The sequence below is a fragment of the Rhinopithecus roxellana genome, chromosome 20 (genome assembly GCF_007565055.1).
Source record: "Rhinopithecus roxellana isolate Shanxi Qingling chromosome 20, ASM756505v1, whole genome shotgun sequence".
NCBI lineage: Eukaryota > Metazoa > Chordata > Mammalia > Primates > Cercopithecidae > Rhinopithecus > Rhinopithecus roxellana.
In genome coordinates, this window is record NC_044568.1 from 13,363,799 (window position 1) to 13,382,172 (window position 18,374).

The 18,374-nt window shown below is 46.0% G+C and overlaps 1 protein-coding gene across 8 annotated transcripts in view; it reads left to right on the forward strand.

Annotated features, from left to right (window-relative positions):
* CHD9 (chromodomain helicase DNA binding protein 9) overlaps positions 1–18,374 on the forward strand; it is a 295,589-nt gene that overhangs the window by 33,266 nt on the left and 243,949 nt on the right. For 3 of the 8 annotated variants that reach the window (XM_030924819.1, XM_030924818.1, XM_030924815.1), the window contains exon 1: positions 11,367–11,427. The exons of 3 other annotated variants lie outside the window; for them this stretch is intronic. The gene's annotated coding sequence lies outside the window, so the exon portion shown is untranslated. Of the gene's footprint in view, positions 1–11,366; positions 11,428–18,374 lie in introns of those variants that run through there. 2 more of the 8 variants (XM_030924814.1, XM_030924808.1) reach the window with 1 other exon arrangement.

Here is an 18,374-nt window from a genome sequence, read left to right on the forward strand (position 1 = left end):
AATCCCAGCACTTTGGGAGGCCAAAGCAGGAGGATCACTTGAGGTCAGGAGTTCGAGACCAGCCTGGCCAACATGATGAAACCTTGTCTCTACTAAAAATACAAAAATTAACCAGGCATGGTGGTAGGCGCCCATAATCCCAGCTACTCAGGAGGCTGAGGCAGGAGAATCACTCGAATCCAGGAGGCTGAGTTTGCAGTGAGACGAGATCACACCATTGCACTCCAGCCTGGGCAACAGAGCAAGAGTCTGTCTCAAAAAAAAACAGAAAAAAGGGAAATCCAATCCAAGATGCTTTTGAGCAAAACAGGCGTGCAGGGGCTCATCTTAAGATGAAAATTCCAAGGATGGACATGATGGATTTCCATTTCAAATGTTAGACTTGGACTCTTCTTACGTCTTGGCTCCATCTTCTGTCTTTTAACTTTAGTTTTGGGTTAATGTTGTAACAAGCTGACAGCATCAGTTCTAGTCCCTATATCCTTTCAGGTTTGGGGTGAGAGAGATTCTCTTTCCTAAGAGTTCTAGCAAAAGTCTCATTGACCCTGATTAGGTTCCATGACCATCCCTGAAACAATCACTGTAATCAAGGAAAATGAGATGCGCTTACTTACTTGAGCTGATGTCACTGCATCTACATGGACTAAGAGGGCAGGAGGAGTGGTTCATTACAGGGCATTGCAGGGGGTGTTGGGCATGGTTACCCAAATGAAGGTAAGGCCAGGCATAGTGGCTTACTCCTATAATCCTAACACTTTGGGAGACCAAGGCAGGTGGATCGCTTGAGGCCAGAAGTTAGAGATCAGCCTGGGCAACGTAGTGAGACCGTGTCTTTACAATAAAAATTAGCTCGGCCAGGTGTGGTGGCTCACACCTGTAATCCCAGCACTTTGAGAGGCCAAGGTGGTCTGATCACGAGGTCAGGAGTTTGAGACCAGCCTGGCCAATATGGTGAAACCCCTTCTCTACTAAAAATACAAAAATTAGCCGGGCATGGTGGCATGCACCTGCAGTCCCAGCTACTCGGGAATCTGTGGCAGAAGAATCGCTTGAACCTGAGAGGCAGAGGTTGCAGTGAGCCAAGATCGCGCCACTGCACTCTGCACTCCAACCTGGGTGACAGAGCGAGACTCTGTCTCAAAAAGAAAAAAAATTTGGGCAGGCATGGTGGCGTGCACCTCTAGTCCCAGTTACTTGAGAGGCTGAGGCAGGAGGATCACTTAAGCCTGGGAGGTCGAGACTACAGTGAGCTATGATGGTGCCACTGCACTCCAGCCTGGGTGACAGAGTGAGATACTGTCTCAAACAACAAAACAAAACAAAACAAAATAAAATGAAGATGAATAGATACTAATGGCAAAATGGAAGGTGCTTGCTATAAATGCTTTGTAAGCCCTCAGGCATATTATTGAAGATCATAAAGCAATAATTCCCTTCTCCTGTCTCATGGAGCATTTTTTTATTCCTTTTCAAATATGTTTCACATATTTAATCTCTTTGAGCTTCATAACAGTCCTATGAGACAAACAGGAGTACAGGTATTATCTTCCCATTTTTACAGATGAGGAAATCAAAGCACAGAGCAGGTGAGGACTTTGCCCATGGTCAACATGGCAAGGTAGTGTGGACTGTGCCTAGAGTCACACAGAGACACAACTGGCTCTGAATTCCCTGGCAGATCCACTGGGATTAGAAACTAGGACATTCAGGGTATGGGTTGATCAAGGCCTGCCCTGGGGTTTGGATCACCCACCCACATTTGTTCCTGAGTAAACAGTTTGGACTGATGGCAGTTGTGTATGTCAAGGACCCATTGTTGATGCCCTGGCAGGTGGCAAGGGAAAGAACTGGTAGACAGGAAAGACACTGGCACCCCAGGAACACCGTGACGTGACTGATCCCCTTTGCAACAGGCAGCTGGGTATAAGACTTGGTCTTCCTCGTCCCAGAAAAAAATGCCAATCAAAAATAAAACAAAAAGAAGGAGAGGCCGCGCTGGTTGCAGGGCTGATTCCTGGACTTCTCTCAAGGGAACTTGATCCTGGAGCCAAGAGCATCCTTTGCCAGGATGTGGAGGGAGAGAAGAATCCCCCAGTCAAATGGAGATGGTTTGGCCAGAGTCTCCAGCAACACAGCATCCTCTTAAGTGTTGCTGACATCTCCAAAGAGTCTTCCAAAAACCAGCGTCCCTCCTCTGCCTCCAGGTTCTGAACACATTGAGAAAGAAGACAAAGGAATGGCAGGGAGCCAACATACCACCTTAATTACCACTAAAGCTAGCATGGAGGTTGCAGCTGAGTGTGAGAACAAAATGAGCTTCCTGACTGAGCCTGGGAGAAGGATGGGGCTGAGCCGATCATTCCAGAGAGCCTTCCCAAGTCACCCACTCTGATCAGTTACTCCATTACTGTGGAGAGTGAGAGTGAAGGTAAAGAGGGGTATTTAGGGAAAATCTCTCCTTGTGCAAACCACAATCTGGAAAACATGTGACTGTGGCAAGGTATTAATCTCTCTGCACATCAGTCTCACTTCTTCAGTATCATGGGGATAACGACACTGAGGGTTCTGTGGGATCACGTGTATGATGGTCCTGGCATACAGTAATCGCTCAGTAAAGGCTGTTTTTGTGTGCAGTCCAGGTTCATGGCAGGTGGCCTTGCTTTCCTCCCCGGCACGAAGCCCGGGGCCCCAGAGTCCTGCTGGGCTTGTGTATTGCTCTTTCTCTCCAGCTGTAAAAATTCATGAGAATGTGGGTGTGCGGTGGCTTTCCAGTTTCTTGGCTTCTCCCCAGGCTGTGTTCTCCCACTTGGGGGCAGGGGGGTGGCAGACATCCTTTTCACAGTGGTGAGTGCTACCCCACCCCAACCCCCATGCCCTGTACCAGCAGAGCCTGGCTCAAAGTTCAAAGCCAGGGTGGCTTTGTTGAGTAATTTGGTGACATTGCCTGCCTGCCTGCCTACCATGCAGGGGTAAGTCTCGCTCTCACACGCCCATTTGCTAGGCATCTGCTGCCCTGTGTTTTGTGGTGTGGAGGATGGGAACAGGCTCACCGCCCCGACTGACCTGACCGCGGTGAGGCTCGGCTTCCTTCCTCTCCCCCGCCCTTGGGCTCTCAGTCCCACACACAGCCCCACTCAGTGAGGTTTCGGATCTGCTCCCAGGCTGGTTGGCGCTGACTCCATCTGGATCCACACCAACCCCTTCCTCCTGGGGGTTCAGAGTGTTCTTGGAAGGAAGCCTGGGAAGGGAAAGGCCTTCTCCAGCATTCCCCATCCAGTGGTTGGCTGACAGCATAGAACTGAGCTGCCAAGAACGTTGGAGTCAGACAGAACTGAGTTCAAATCCCTGGGTGACCTTGGGCAAGCTGCTCTCTCTGCTTCAGTTTCCTCATCTGTAAAAAATGTGACAGTAACAGGATCCGCCTCCTGGGATGATTGTGAGGATTCAGGGAGATACTAACTGTAATGCCCTCACCCCTACATCTGGCAGGTAGGAAGTGCTTAAGAAATGGTGGCCCTGGAGTCAGGGATCCCCTGCCTTCCCACGGGTGTACTCACAGGGAGGAGGCGAACGCCGTCTCCTTTTGCTCATCCCACCTCCCAAATTAGACCCCTGCCGTAGTTACTCTGACATGACCAAACTGGTTTGGTTTCCTGCAAACTCCTTTTGGACAAGGACTTTCTCATTTGTCTTATAACTCCCACGCCTGGTGTGGTCCTGGCACTTACACAGCACTAAATGTTTGGGATAAATAAGTGGAGGATAAAGGAGCAAACGAGTGCCCGGTGGGCAGCATCTGTTCAAGGACTGTTTTCTGAACTCCAGGCAGTTATTTCTGTCCCTTCCATTTTCCCTCTCTCCTTCCACCTGCCCTCCCTTCCTTCTCTCCTTCCTTCCTGTTGACCTTCCTTCTTCAGACCTCCCTTTCTTCTTGCTAAATGGAAAGAGCTTCCTCCTTTCCTTTTCTTGTAATATCCAAGCTGCAAGAGCATCCCTTGAGAGCCCTTCACCCAGCCGAGAGCAGCGATTCCTCTTTCAAATTGAGTCTGTCCCCTGACTCATTCATTAAAATGCATAGGGCATGTGACCAAACTGCATAATGAGTCTCTCATGAGGAAGGCTTGGAGGCAGGGAGATGCTGCCAACTGCAAAGGCAAATACTTCCCCACAGCTGTGGATCAGCCTCATTGGCTGTCATGCCCTGGGAAGGCTGGGGGCTGCCGTTCATCTCCAGTAAATCAGCCAAGCCCTGGAGAGCTGCAGCCTGGCTCAGGCTGTACGGTCTTGGAAGCTGTGTTGCTTTGGAGAATCCAACCCATAACCTTTTCTCAACCTTCTTCCACTCCCATTTCTAGTTTTTCATTTATTTAAATATACTTTTAACTCCATAGGTGATATGCAAATACATGCTTATCATGTAATATGCAAACATAAAAGAAAACCTCCTTTGATAATGTCTCTGTACTGCTACTTCTCTCAGAGGCAAACAACTGTTGTCACACAGCTCTTTGCCTTCTGGAGCCCTTGGGCTGCTGGGTGACAGATGCCCCATGAAGGTGATTTGGGAGCCCAAACACCCTTTTGCCCTCCTGAAGTCCTAGGCCAGTTCTCAATAAAAACAGTCAACATTCATCCGGCGTGCCTTCTCAGCTCCCTCCCTAGCAAGCTCTGTGTCTGTTATGTGTAACCCCTACCCACCCTAAATCCCATCCCTGCAGAAGAACCCCACTCTGCACACTTAGGAAGCAAACAGATAAACTAGATTATTTTCTGATTGAAAATTCAGATTTGACTATTTTCCAGAGACACCTGCACCTTTTTTTAATTTTGTTTTTTATTTATTTATTTTTCTGAGACAGTTTCTTACTGTCACCCAGGTTGGAGTGCAGTGGTGTGACTGACCAAGGCTCCCTGCAGCTTTAACCTCTCAACCTTAAGCGATCCTCCCATTTCAGCCTCCCAAATAGCTGGGACTACAGGTGTGCACCACCACACGCAGCTAATTTTTGCATTAGTTGTAAAAACGGGTTCTCACTATGTTGCCAGGGCTGGTCTCAAACTCCTGAGCTCAAGCTGTCCTCCTGCCTTTGCCTCCCAAAGTGTTAGGATTACAGGCATGAGTCATTATGCCCTGCTGCATCTGCACTTTAATATTGGATTCTTGAAGAGTGAGGGAGATATCAAAATTCAGTGACTCTCATCATTGCCTCTCAAGCACTAGAGCCACCCCTGTGTTCCACTTTTAGGTGGTGAGCCTCTCTGAATCTGCAAATTTGTATCACTTAGGTAACGACCTATTCAGCTAGCCATGTGGCCTTAGGAAAATCACTGACTTCTCCGAATCACATTAGCTCATCTTCAGAATGTGAATAATAATAGTACCCCCCTTTATTGGGTTGTTGTAAAGCTTAGATGGGATTATCCATTACAGCTCTAAGCACTATGCCTGGCACATAGCCAAGATACAATTAATGTTAGGGATTATCATCATCATTATTTTTACTCTAATCTGTCATAAACCAATTCACTCATTCAAGAACTATTTATTGAGCACTTGCTATGTGTCAGGCATTGTCCTTGACCCTGAGAGTAGGGCAGTGAAGGAGTCATACAAGGTTCCTGCCTCCTAGGGTCTTATATTCTAGTACAAATGTATAGCACCTTTCTGTTTGATAAGCACTTTCTTCCCCATTGTGTCATGTTGTTCTCCCTAACGCCTTTCAATGAGGCAAAGGTGGTATGATTGTCTGCATTGTACAGATAGAAAGCTGAGGCTTAGAGAATTAAGCTAATGGAGATAGCTGGAAAGTGGCCAGGTACAACTTGATGTGGGGTCCTCCTGGCTTCAGTTTCTGTGCTCTCTCATGATGGCCACTGATGATTGTTTTGGGGTATTGTAGTCAGGGGCAGGGAGGCAGCTCCCAGAGCCTTGAGAGCACTGACCCACAAGCAGGAGCACCAAAGAGAACCAGGGACTGGCTTTGGTTCGACTGTGAGTGTCCCAGTTAGTTCTGTCCATGAAGTCTGTCAATGACTGGGCCTAACAATGCCTCTGCGTGGTATCAGCCTTGGGGGCCTGGAGGAGACTTTATCTTAAGGAAAAAGTGCTTGCTTCAGTACGTGGCCAGTGGGGCCTGGCTATGACAGCAGGCAGCTCAGCTGTGGCAGCTCAGCTATCTGAGAGCACTTCCCCTTGGGTTCCCCGCAGAGCAGGAGAGAGGGTGTCTAGGCCTATGGGCTTGGTGACCAAACTGCATGGTTTCTGGTAGTGTGCCTGGAACTCCTGCTGTGCAAGATTTCCACACCCAGCATCCGCCTAGTCTGGGCTGGGCAGGGCAGGGCTGATCCTGTCTGAGAACACAGGAACTGGGAGTCTGTACCAGGGCAGGTGGCAGGGGCAGGCCTGGCAAAGACCAGGGGGAGAGGACACCAAGGGCTGCCACCGCACAGAGAGACCAGTGACTGAACATGTCTGGGCCAGGGGTGTTTCCCAGCCCTGTCACAGTGAAAACTCACCCCTACCCGGTGACCCCAGGTGACAATTCTGAACCTGCAACAGCAGTGCGTAACTGATAGTGTCACCTCTGCCTAATCCTCCTGGAAACACACACACACCCTGCTTTATTTCCTGTCTCTCAACGCCCTTCCTTATGGGTACTTCATACTAGTCCCAAGAGCAGGCTTTTGCTTTCTTTTTCTTTTTTTTTTTTGAGATGGAGTCCCGCTCTGTCACCCAGGCTGGAATGCAATGGCATGATCTTGGCCCACTGAAACCTCCACCTCCTGGGTTCAAGTGATTCCCTGCCCCAGCCTCCTGAGTAGCTGGGATTATAGGCATTCGCCACCACACCCCGCTAATTTTGTATTTTTAGTAGATATGGGATTTCGCCACATTGGTCAGGCTGGTTTCGAACTCCTAACCTCAGGTGATCCGCCCGCCTCGGCCTCCCAAAGTGCTGGGATTACAGGCGTGAGCCATAGCGCCTGGCCTTGTTTTCCTTTTTACTGAATCTAAGTGCTTAGGGTTATTCACAATCTTGGACTCATGACATTCTGTCATCTTCAGTTGGACCTTGTGCAACCTACATCTGGTAATTTGTTATTTATCTGTTTGTTTATTTCCTTATAATACAGTCACTCCACTGCACGTTCTTCCCTTGTGTTCCTCCCTTCCCATTACTTTGCCTTCCCTACCCTATTCTGAATCTTGAGTTCATCATTCCTTTGCTTCTCTAAAAAATAATGCTTTTTCAAATATTTTTCTACAAGCTATATTGTTTAGATTTGTTGTTTTTTCTTGCATAAAGGAATATCCTGGCTAGGTACAGTGGCTCACACCTATAATATCAGCACTTTGGGAGGGGAAGGCAGGAGGATCACTTGAAGCCAGGAGTTCAAGACCAGCCTGGGGAACATAGCAAGACCCTGTCTCCACAAAAAAAATTTTAAAATTTAGCTGGGCGTGGTGGTGTGTGCCTGTAGTCCCAGCTACTTGGGAGGCTGAGGCAGGAGGATTGCTTGAGCCCAGGAGACTGAGGCTGCAGTGAGCCATGATAGTGCCACTGCACTCCAACTTGGGCAACAGAGCAAGACCCTAGCTCTAAAAAAAAAAAAAAAGAAAACAAACAAGAATATCTTGCTATATGCAACCTTTTTGGGTATACTTTTTTCCTCATAATATTATGTGGCTAAAACTCACCCATAGCATAGCATTCAGCTATGGTCCACTTGTTGTCCCTGCTGTATTGCAGTTCTCCCTAGTATGTTTCATGGGAATTTACTGAATCTCCTGTTAGTGGACATTTGGGTTGTTACCAGCTTTCTGTGACTTTGAACATGCTAAGCTGATCATTTTTGTCTATGTCTCCAGGGAAACAATGTGAATTTACCAATTTACAATCCTGATAACAACAAGCATATAAAGATCCAATTGATCTGTATTCTCTCCAACAACTTGGGATATTATCAAGCTTCTTGTTTTTTTCCACCTGAAAGGGTATTAAGTGATATCTCATTGTGATCTCTCATGGTTATTGCCTTTCCAAATATGGCTTACAGTGGTCAGTTGGTAGAGCAGTGGGGGTCATCCTGCAAGGGGACTGTGTAGTTTTTTTTTTTTTTTTTAAGAGAGAGGGTCTCTAAAACTCAGGCTGGATGGAGTTCAATGTCACAATCATGGGTCACTGCAGCCTCAACTTCCTGGGCTTAAGCGATCCTCCCGCCTCCGCCTCCCAAAATGTTGAGATTACCAGCATGAGCCGCTATGCCCAGCCAAGACGTGAGGATTTAATGAAGCACAGAATGCTTGCAAAGTCTTTCCCAATTAGGACCATGTCATCATCTTATTCAACTTTGGGTCACCAATACCCAACACAATGCCAGATACCTCATCATTATCATCATTATTGAAACAACAATATGATAATATTAGGTTGGTGCAAAAATAATTGCGATTTTTGCTATAACATTTCTTGAGTGCTTATTAAGTGCCAGGTGCTATATTAACTGACAGCTTTACTTTTATTATTTCGTTTAATTATTCTGGAAACTCTGTAAGTTAAGTTCTATACCACCCCCATTTTGTAGATGGGAAACTGAAACTAAGTGTTTCTCCCAGAATCACACAAGTAGTAAATGATAGAGCCAAGATCTGAACACTGGCATCTGACACTTAAGTCCTTAGCTACAGTATTATAGGTGCTCAATAAATTCTTGAATGGAATAACTTTACTGTGTTATTCTCTTTTATGTTACTTATAACCAAATGCTTGTAACTGGATAATTGATAAAGAAAAGAAATTTCTTTACAGTTACAGAGGCTGAGAAGTCCCAGGTCAAGGGGTCCTATCTGGTGACAGCCTTCTTGCTTGAGGGGACTCTGAAGAGTACTAAGGTAGTCCAAGGTGTTGCATGGTGAGGGGGCTGAGTGTGCTAACATGTTAGCTCAGGCCTTTGTTCTTCTTATAAAGCCATCAGTCCCCACCCATGATAACCCATTAATCCATGAGTGGATTAACCCATTCATTAGGGCAGAGCCCTCATGATCCAAGTACCCTTTAAAGACCGTATCTCTCAATACTGCCACATTGGGGATTAAAGTTCAACATGAGTTTTAGAGGAGACAAATATTCAACCCATAGCACCTACCCATAACTAGAGATAGGGTCACACGCCATGGTACTTTTACTTTTTATCTCTTAACAAGTATATTTGAAATGCACTTACATTTTGATTATAAACATGGCTTAAAGGATTTAACTCAATCTATGATTGGTTATAATTTCTCAGCAATCATGCAGACTGGAGAACTCTCGCTGTGAGAGATACCTAACTCACAGATTATTCTCAAATGTCAATTCCTCCTTTATCAACAATTCCTCTAACCTCGCTCTATTGTTCGTTCGTTCTTTTCTTCTTCCTTCCTTCCTTCCTTCCTTCCTTCCTTCCTTCCTTCCTTCCTTCCTTCCTTCCTTCCTTTCTTTCTTTCTTTCTTTCTTTCTTTCTTCTTTCTTTCCTTTTCTTTTTTTTCTGTCTTTCTTCCTTCCTTTTTCTTTTTCTTTTTTTTGACAGAGTCTTGCTCTGTCACTCAGGTTGGAGTGCAGTAGTGTGATCATAGCTCACTTCAGCCTCAAACTCCTGGGCTCAAGCAATTGGCCCGCATCAGCCTCCCAAAGCGTTGGGATTACAGGCATGAGCCACCGTTCCTGGCCTGTTGTGTCTATTATTGACCTACAAGGGCAGAGATATTTGTATGCTTAATTTTGTCTGTATCTTTGATGAGTTTAGCACTTAATGTGTCCCTAGTACCTGTGACTGTGTGCGGCACAGGGAGGTAACTCAACAAATATTTATTAAATGAAGAAATAAATGCATGCTTGCAGGAATGGATGAATGAGTGAATGAATCAATGAATACTAAATTGAATAGTTAATGAAAATTGACTATATTATTTTGATTTGGTGGTATTTAAAAATTTTGGAACCAGGCTGGGCCCGGTGGCTCACACTTGTAATGCTAGCACTTTGAGAGGACGAGATGGGCAGATGACCTGAGGTCAGGAGTTCAAGACCAGCCTGGCCAATATGGTGAAACCCCGTCTCTACTAAAAATACAAAAATTAGGCAGGTGTGGTGGCAGGTGCCTGTAATCCCAGCTATTTGGGAGGCTGAGGCAGGAGAATCACTTGAACCCTGGAAGTGGAGGTTGCAGTGAGCCAAGATCGCGCCATTGCACTCCAGCCTGGGGGACAAGAGCGAGACTTTGTCTCAAAAAAAAAAAAAAAAAAAAAAAAAAAAAAGGAACCAACTATTTTTTCAGGTTTCAGACATTTCTGTAAACCAGTAGAAAAGCTGGGAGGCAGATGGGCATGGTGGCTCACGCCTGTAATCCCAGCACTTTGGGAGGCTGTGGCTGGCAGATCACCTGAAGTCAGGAGTTCAAGACCAGCCTGGCCAACATAGTGAAACTTTGTCTCTACTAAAAATACAAAAATTAGCTGGGCATGGTGGTGGGTACCTGTAATCCCAGCTATTTGGGAGGCTGAGGCAGGAGAATTCCTTGAACCCAGGAGGTGGAGGTTGCAGTGCGCTGATATGTATCTGCCCCACTCCAGCCTGGGCAACAGAGTGAGACTCCGTTTCAAAAAAAAAAAACAAAAACAAAAGAAAAGCTGGGAGACCTCAGATTTTGTGTCTATTATACCTAAGGGATGAAAGAGTCCTGACCTGGAGACCCGAAGCAATGGCTGCTTTTTCCTTTGTCTCTTGTAAACCAACATCAACAATGAGCAGGCCACCTCAAGTGTGACTCAATCAATGAGGCAGGAGGCATTCAAAACAAAACAGAAAACGCCTGGCAGCCTTAATATAGTGATTTTTCTAGCAATCTGCATGAGTATCCAGGCCCAATGCACCCCATTATATATGCAAAACATCTGACGTTTGTGTGACAAGCCCTTAACCCCTGGCTGTTATTCTTATTTCCAAACTGGGGTGCATCATTAGGTAAGTGCAGAAATCAGGAACCGTCGCTCCTAGTCAAGAGTCTGTGGCTCGGTTCTCAGAGCCAGGCCAAAGGCGTAATTATAGCTTTCCTCTATAGTGTGCAGGGCAGGAGGCTGATTTAATAAAGGAAGCCTACTGTCTGTCTCCAGCTTGTCTCTGACTCATGGAACGAGGGAGTCCCAGAAGCACTACCCACAGAGGGTGGGTGGTGAGCAGCTGAGGGTGGGAGGTGAGGGTGGCCGACTAGCAAGGCCTGGGCCCAGAGCCCTCAGAATGAGGAAACTCCCTGGTTGGCCAGGAGGAACCTGCAGCTGGAGCCAAAGGAAGTGAGGCTCAGACAGAGCAGCTGCTGTTCCAGCAACAGCAGCAACTGCCGCACCCTTGAAAGGAGGCCCCTGCCATGTGGACCCGTAAAATAAAATGGGTTAGTAATTTTCATATTCAGAATTGATTGGGGGAAACGATCGAATTACTTCTAATAGGGATGGCCACCTTTCTGTGATATACCAGGGTCTTTGGTTTCTTTTAGGGGCCTGGGTGGATGGAGTCTGGAGTGATGAGCGTTCTGTTAATTTGGTTTCTCACTTTGGCAGCTAATTAGGTCTTCACGACCACAGAGACAGTTCTGAGCTGGGAGTGGTTTCAGCTACACCGAGGGGGACAGCCCGCTCTGTAATGGATTTGTGTTCCACCTTAGATAGGTCACCAGAGGTCATCTTATCCTTCCTTCTGCCTCCAGCTGCTTTCTCCTTCCTCCCTTGACAATCAGCCAGACAGAGGCAACCTGACCTCTTCCTCCTCTGGGCAGGAGATTCAGCTCCACCCCTTCCCTTCCCGCTGAGTCACACACCTCCCAGTCAGGTGATCCTCCCCTGGGTCCTTCCGAGAGCACCTTGACCTATATTCCGTTCTCTCCATGACAGCAGACTCTTAAGAGTCCTGAGAGAAGGCCTGCCAGGCCAGCGGGCGTGGTGCCCTGGCAGCCCCAGACTGCAGACCAGGCGCCCCGGGCAGCGGGAGGGGGTGCTCCCACCCCAGAGGCCTGGAAATGGAAAGTTAGGAGGCTGGTGGCTGCGTGCAGGGCGGGGGAGGAGGAGGTGGGAGTTGAGTCAGCCAGGAAAGCTGACAGCCACTGGCAGCCGCGTGCTTCCTCCCCTCCCTCCCTGGGCTCCTCAGCTCCCTGCCAGGCCGTGACCAAGCAGGCTGCAGGGGATGAAGCGGTGAAGGGCAGTTGCCATTGTGGCTGGGCGATACTGCTGCCCAGGGGGAGAGGTGAGGAGTTGTGCAAATAATGGGATAAACCTACATGACTCACCCGGAGAATGTGAGCTGAAGAAAACTTCTCCCGCCACAAGGACCAAATTCCCATTCCCAAATTATCCACAAAATGTCCCCTACTTATTTTGTCTATGGGTTCTTTGTGCAGTTGCTGCCTGTGCAGTCTTTGTGTCCTCTGAATGTGAGGAGAATGGGGCTGCTATGGGAAAGGAAATTCAAAGTGATCTTTGGGTATCACACCTGTAAAAAGCGCTATTAACTGAAAATCACTGTTCCTTTTGAATTAGAAAGCACTCTTAATTTAGACTCATTTGTCTTTTTTTTCCAAAAGGCAGGGTCTTGCTCTGTTGCCCAGGCTGCTGGTATAAAGTGGCTGATCATAGCCTGGGACTCCTGAGCTCAAGTGATCCTCCTGCCTCAGCCTCCCAAGTAGCTGGGACTACAGGCATGCACCACCATGCCTAAGTTTTTAGTTTTTTGTAGGGACGGAGTCTCATCATGTTGCCCAGGCTGGTCTTGAACTCCTGGGCTCAAGAAATCCACCCACCTTGGCCTTGGCCTTTCAAAGTGCTGGGATTACAGGCATGGGCTGCTGCCCCTAGCCTAAGTAATTCTTTAGAATCTCGGTTCACAAATACTTAGTAGCCCTGTGACCTTGGCGAGTCACTATAGGCCTCCGTCTCCAATCTGTAATATGGGGATTTTTAAGATGGTATGAACATGAAATCAGATGATGTGCATAAAACAAGTTATTGTGTATAATTATGTGTAACTCTATAATATTTTCTCTAGATGACTAAGTCACTGCCCCCTACCATCTGAAAGTGTTGTTTGATTTGTGTAAATAGAAAACTGTAGCCTCTGGCTACATTAGGATTTACTGCATCTAACAAGCAGCCCCACATAGCTTGTTTACACATTACCAACAGGTTAGGTGTACATCATTTTATTCCTAAATATCAAGAAAAGCAAGTTTATCATAAGATGGATAAAAACCTGCTAACTGGAATAAATCTTTTTCACTCCAATCTCACATTTTTTCCTTTCTTTTTCTTTTTTTTTTTTTTTTGGAGACAGGGTGTCACTCTGTTACCCAAGATGGAGTGCATTGGTGCAATCACAGCTCAGTGCAGCCTCAAATTCCCAGACTCAAGTGGTCCTCCTGCCTCAGCCTCCTGAGTAGCTGGGACCACAGGCATGGTTCACACCTGTGAGCCTCTCAGAGGCACTTTCAGGGGCCAGGGGCGGGAGAATCTCTTGAGGCCAGGATTCAAGACCAGCCTGGGTAACATAGCAAGACCCCATCTCTGCAAAAAAAAAAAAAAAAAAAAAAAAAATTTAGCCAGGCATGGTGGTGCATGCCTGTAGTTGTAGCTACTCAGGAGGCTGAGGCAGAAGGATTGCTTGAGCCCAGGAGTTCAAGGCCACAGTAAGCTGTGATGGTGCCACTGAACTCCAGCCTGGGTGACAGAGTGAGACCGTGAGACTGTCTTTTTTTTTTTTTTTTTTTTTTTGAGACAGAGTCTCGCTCTGTCACCCAGGCTGGAGTGCAGTGGCATGATCTCAGTTCACTGCAAGCTCCGCCTCCCGGGTTCACGCCATTCTCTGGCCTCAGCCTCCTGAGTAGCTGGGACTATAGGTGCCCACCACCACGCACGGCTAATTTTTTGTATTTTTAGTGGAGACGGGGTTTCACCATGTTAGCCAGGGTGGTCTCGGTCTCCTGACCTCGTGATCCACCCGCCTTGGCCTCCCAAAGTGCTGGGATTACAGGCATGAGCCACTGCGCCTGGTCCTGAGCCTGTCTCTTAAAAAAAAAAAAAAAAAGTAGATTTTTATTTTATTTAGTTTTGTTTTTCTTTTTCTTTAAAAAAGAGACGGGGTTTCATCATGTTGCCCAGGCTGGTCTCAAACTCCTGAGCTCCAATGATCCTCCTGCCTCAGCCTCCCAAAGTGCTGGGATTACAGGTGTGAGCCACCACGCCCAGCTTTGCTTTTATTTTTAGAACAGTTTTAGATTTGCAGAAAAACTGAGCAGATAGCACAGAGTTTGATGAATAAGCAAATCAGTGAATGGAGTATCCCTTGATGGAGACCCTGATTTATTACCCAAGGCAGGTTGAAAGGGAACTCATCTTTGTGTGAGTTCTCTATGTGCCCAGCATTTATATATGCTCTTTACTTTATTCTTACAGCCAGCTTGTTAAGTAGGGAACATTAACTGCATTTTGCAGTGAGCAAACTGAGGCTCAGAATGGCTAGGAGACTTGCCCTAAGTCATCCAGCAGATGAGGGGGTAGGGCTAGAAAGTTCTTATCTATCTCATCCTAAAGATCACATTTGCTTGTTCCTCTGATTGAAAACTTCAAAGTTGTCCTCAAAATGTATTTTGTCTTGTATATACCTAACACTGGTCTCTAGTGCCTTATAGTTTTTAAAATGCTTTTGTACTGTTCTTTACCTTTTGTTCATGACAACAGCACAGGAAGGTGAGTAAGGCAACTTTTATGATTGCATTTCATAGAGGCAGCTGCTCGGACTTAAAACATTAAGCTTATATATGAAAAGGGCTGAGGTAGATTCAGGACTGGAACACAAATATGTTGATTTCCTATACCATGGCCTTCCCTTCTCACCAAAGCATTCCTCTGTTATAAATGACTTCATGCACAGGATTCTTGCTGGGCCTGCATAGGAAATACCTAGTTTGCTCTGATCATGGAGCTACTCCTCTTCCCTGAGTTGGCCAGGGGCATTTTCTAAAATCTAAACTTTGACTGCATTTAACTCCTTTCCTAAATATTTGGAGGAAAAGGGTGAACTCTGACATTTTATTTTTTCCCCCATGTATTTAACCAGCACAAGGATTTGGCCATTTTCAGTTAAAGAATGTCGTTCCTGATTATGGCACAGTTAGAAATTGCGTTGCCAATGTTGGAAACCCATTTCATGATGGCAGCAGGGCAGAGATTTCCACTCTGCCCTTGGTTGTCAGGCCACTATGAGTATACCTTGGAAGCAAGCAAATTCTCTTGGCTACTTCCCCTTCCTTGACAGCCCCTAGCTGAAAACACCCAACTCAACTCATCACCCTGGAGGAGAGATTCTTATTTTGTTAAATTATTGTTTTGTTTTGAAAACAATCCAAACCTACAGAAATTGTATAAGAAAGTTACAATGGGCTGGGTGTGGTGGCTCATGCCTGTAATTCCAGAACTTTTGGAGGCCAAGGCGGGCAGATCACTTGAGGTCAGGAGTTGAAGACTAGCCTGGCCAACATGGTGAAACCCCATCTCTACTAAAAAATACAAAAAATTAGCTGGACGTGTTGGCGGGCACCTGTAATCCCAGCTACTCGGGAGCCTGAGGCAGGAGAATCGTTTGAACCCAGGAGGCGGAGGTTGCAGTGATCTGAGATCGTGCCACTGCACTCCAGCCTGGGTGACAGAACAAAACTCTGTCTCAAAAAAAAAAAAAAAAGAAAAGAAAAGAAAAGAAAGTTACAGTGAACTTCTTTCTCTATACCTCCTAGATGAAGGGCTTAATTCATTTTAAAAAATCATTTAATGTAATTTTACTACCTTGAGTCCCGAACTCCTGGGCCCAAGCTGTCTTGCTGCCTCAGCCTCTCAAGTAGTTAAGATCATGACTGGCTAATTTAAAAAAAAAACTGTAGAGATGGAGGTCTCGCCAAGTGCCCAGCCTGGTCTTGAACTCCTGTCCTCAAGCGATCCTCCCACCTTGGCCTCCCGAAGTGTTGGGATTACAGACTTGAGTCACCATACACAGCCTCTTTAAAATATTAAGTTTATTTATTTCAGTAGGAATTATATTTGTTTGATTCAGAATTCGAAAGGATATATAGTGAGGTGTCTTCCCCAAATCCTGTCCCCCAGTGTCCAATGCACTTTCTAGAAGAAGTCAATAATTTCAGTTTCTTATGGGCCTTTCCAGAGATATTTCATATGTATGTATATAAATGTATATAAGCAAATATGGTTTTATGTGCATATTTTTGTTTTGCCTTTTTTTGTGGTAGCATACTCTTATTCTACAACTTGATTTTCTCATTTGAAATTATTCTGTTAATAATTTATTTCAGTCTTCTCATTTTTTAAAAATGATTTTACTGTATTCCATTGTATGGGTATTCCATAATTTGGTCAACCAGTTCCCTAAGGTGGTCACTTAGGTTGTTTCCAAACTTTTTTTTTTTTTTTTTTTGAGGTGGAGTCTCGCTCTGTCGCCCGGACTGGAGTGCAGTGGCCGGATCTCAGCTTACTGCAAGCTCTGCCTCCTGGGTTTACGCCATTCTCCTGCCTCAGCCTCCCGAGTAGCTGGGACTACAGGCGCCCGCCACCTTGCCCAGCTAGTTTTTGTATTTTTAGTAGAGACGGGATTTCACCGTGTTAGCCAGGATGGTCTCGATCTCCTGACCTCGTGATCCGCCCGTCTCGGCCTCCCAAAGTGCTGGGATTACAGGCTTGAGCCACCGCGCCCGGCCGTTTCCAAACTTTTGCTAATATTAACAATACGCCAGTGAATAACCTTTTATGCATGTTATTCCATAGGAGAGTTTGCAGCTTTTAATAGAGCCTGGAATCAAAGTTATACTATGAGACTATGTCCAGGATATCCTAGATTCAGGTACTTTGGAGAAAAGTCATTCCTTGTCTCTACATTCCTTTGATCTGGGAGTTGGTAACCTAATCTTCCATGCTGTGGGTCTTGAGTTTTCACTGGTGATATCTGTCTCTGGTCACATCAATGATAAGAACTTTTTTTTTTTTGAGAAGGAGTTTTACTCCTGTTTCCCAGGCTGGAGTGCAATGGTGCAGTCTTGGCTCACTACAACCTCCGCCTTCTGGGTTCAAGTGATTCTCCTGCCTCCGCCTCCCAAGTAGCTGGGATTATAGGTGCCTGCCACTAAGCCTGGCTAATTTTTTTGTATTTTTAGTAGAGATGGGGTTTCACCATGTTGGCCAGGCATCGAATTCCTGACCTCAAGTGATCTGCCCACCTCAGCCTCCCAAAGTGCTGGGATTACTGGCTCAGAACTTTTTTAAATGGATGATTTTTGTGTGCTGAATGGCCTGTTTCTCATTATTTTCCTTTGCATTGTCTCTGCTCAGCACATTGGTCAGTTAGTTCAATACAAATGGCATATGTGTCGCCATCATGAATCTAAAATGGTCTGGGATCTATCCTTCAATTTGTGTTCTAACCTTGAAGCCTCAAGTTAGAACACTTAAACTAGAATTTCAGGCTTCACAATGTTTGCATTTGAAAAATGAACCAAAGTTTCCTAAGTGTTCTGTTTGGTGAACTCAAAGAAGCATAGTAAAAGGTATAAACACCCCTAACAAAACATGATTAATGGATATTTCCCGAAGGACAGCTGGAAGCTGTCTGTGATCTCTTAAAAGTTAAGCAGCTAGGAACATCTTCTGTTTCTTTTTCAAATGAGGTCTTTTTTTTTTTTTTTTTTTTTTTTTTTTTTGAGACGGAGTCTCGCTCTGTCGCCCAGGCTGGAGCGCAGTGGCCGGATCTCAGCTCACTGCAAGCTCCGCCTCCCGGGTTTACGCCATTCTTCTGCCTCAGCCTCCCAAGTAGCTGGGACTACAGGCGCCCGCCAACTCGCCCTGCTAGTTTTTTGTATTTTTTAGTAGAGACGGGGTTTCGCCGTGTTAGCTAGGTTGGTCTCGATCTCCTGACCTCGCGATCCACCCGTCTCAGCCTCCCAAAGTGCTGGGATTACAGGCTTGAGCCACCGCGCCCGGCTCAAATGAGGTCTTATTACATGTATTTACTAGGACATATTTCAGATAAAAAAGTGAACCCCATCATTGTTAGCTGAGAGGAAAAGAAAAAAGGTTCATAATCTAGTTAAAGATGGAACTGCCTCAGACACACATACCTACACATACACATAGCACGATGTGCATATGGTGCGGTTATAGTGCAGAATCTAGCATCCTGCTTCTCAAAATGGCCTACCCTACATCTATTCTAGATTTTAAAAAGAAGGAGGAGGAAGAGGAATAGATCTCATCCTTGAAAACATTTAGAAAAGGTAATGTGTATGTTCATTGC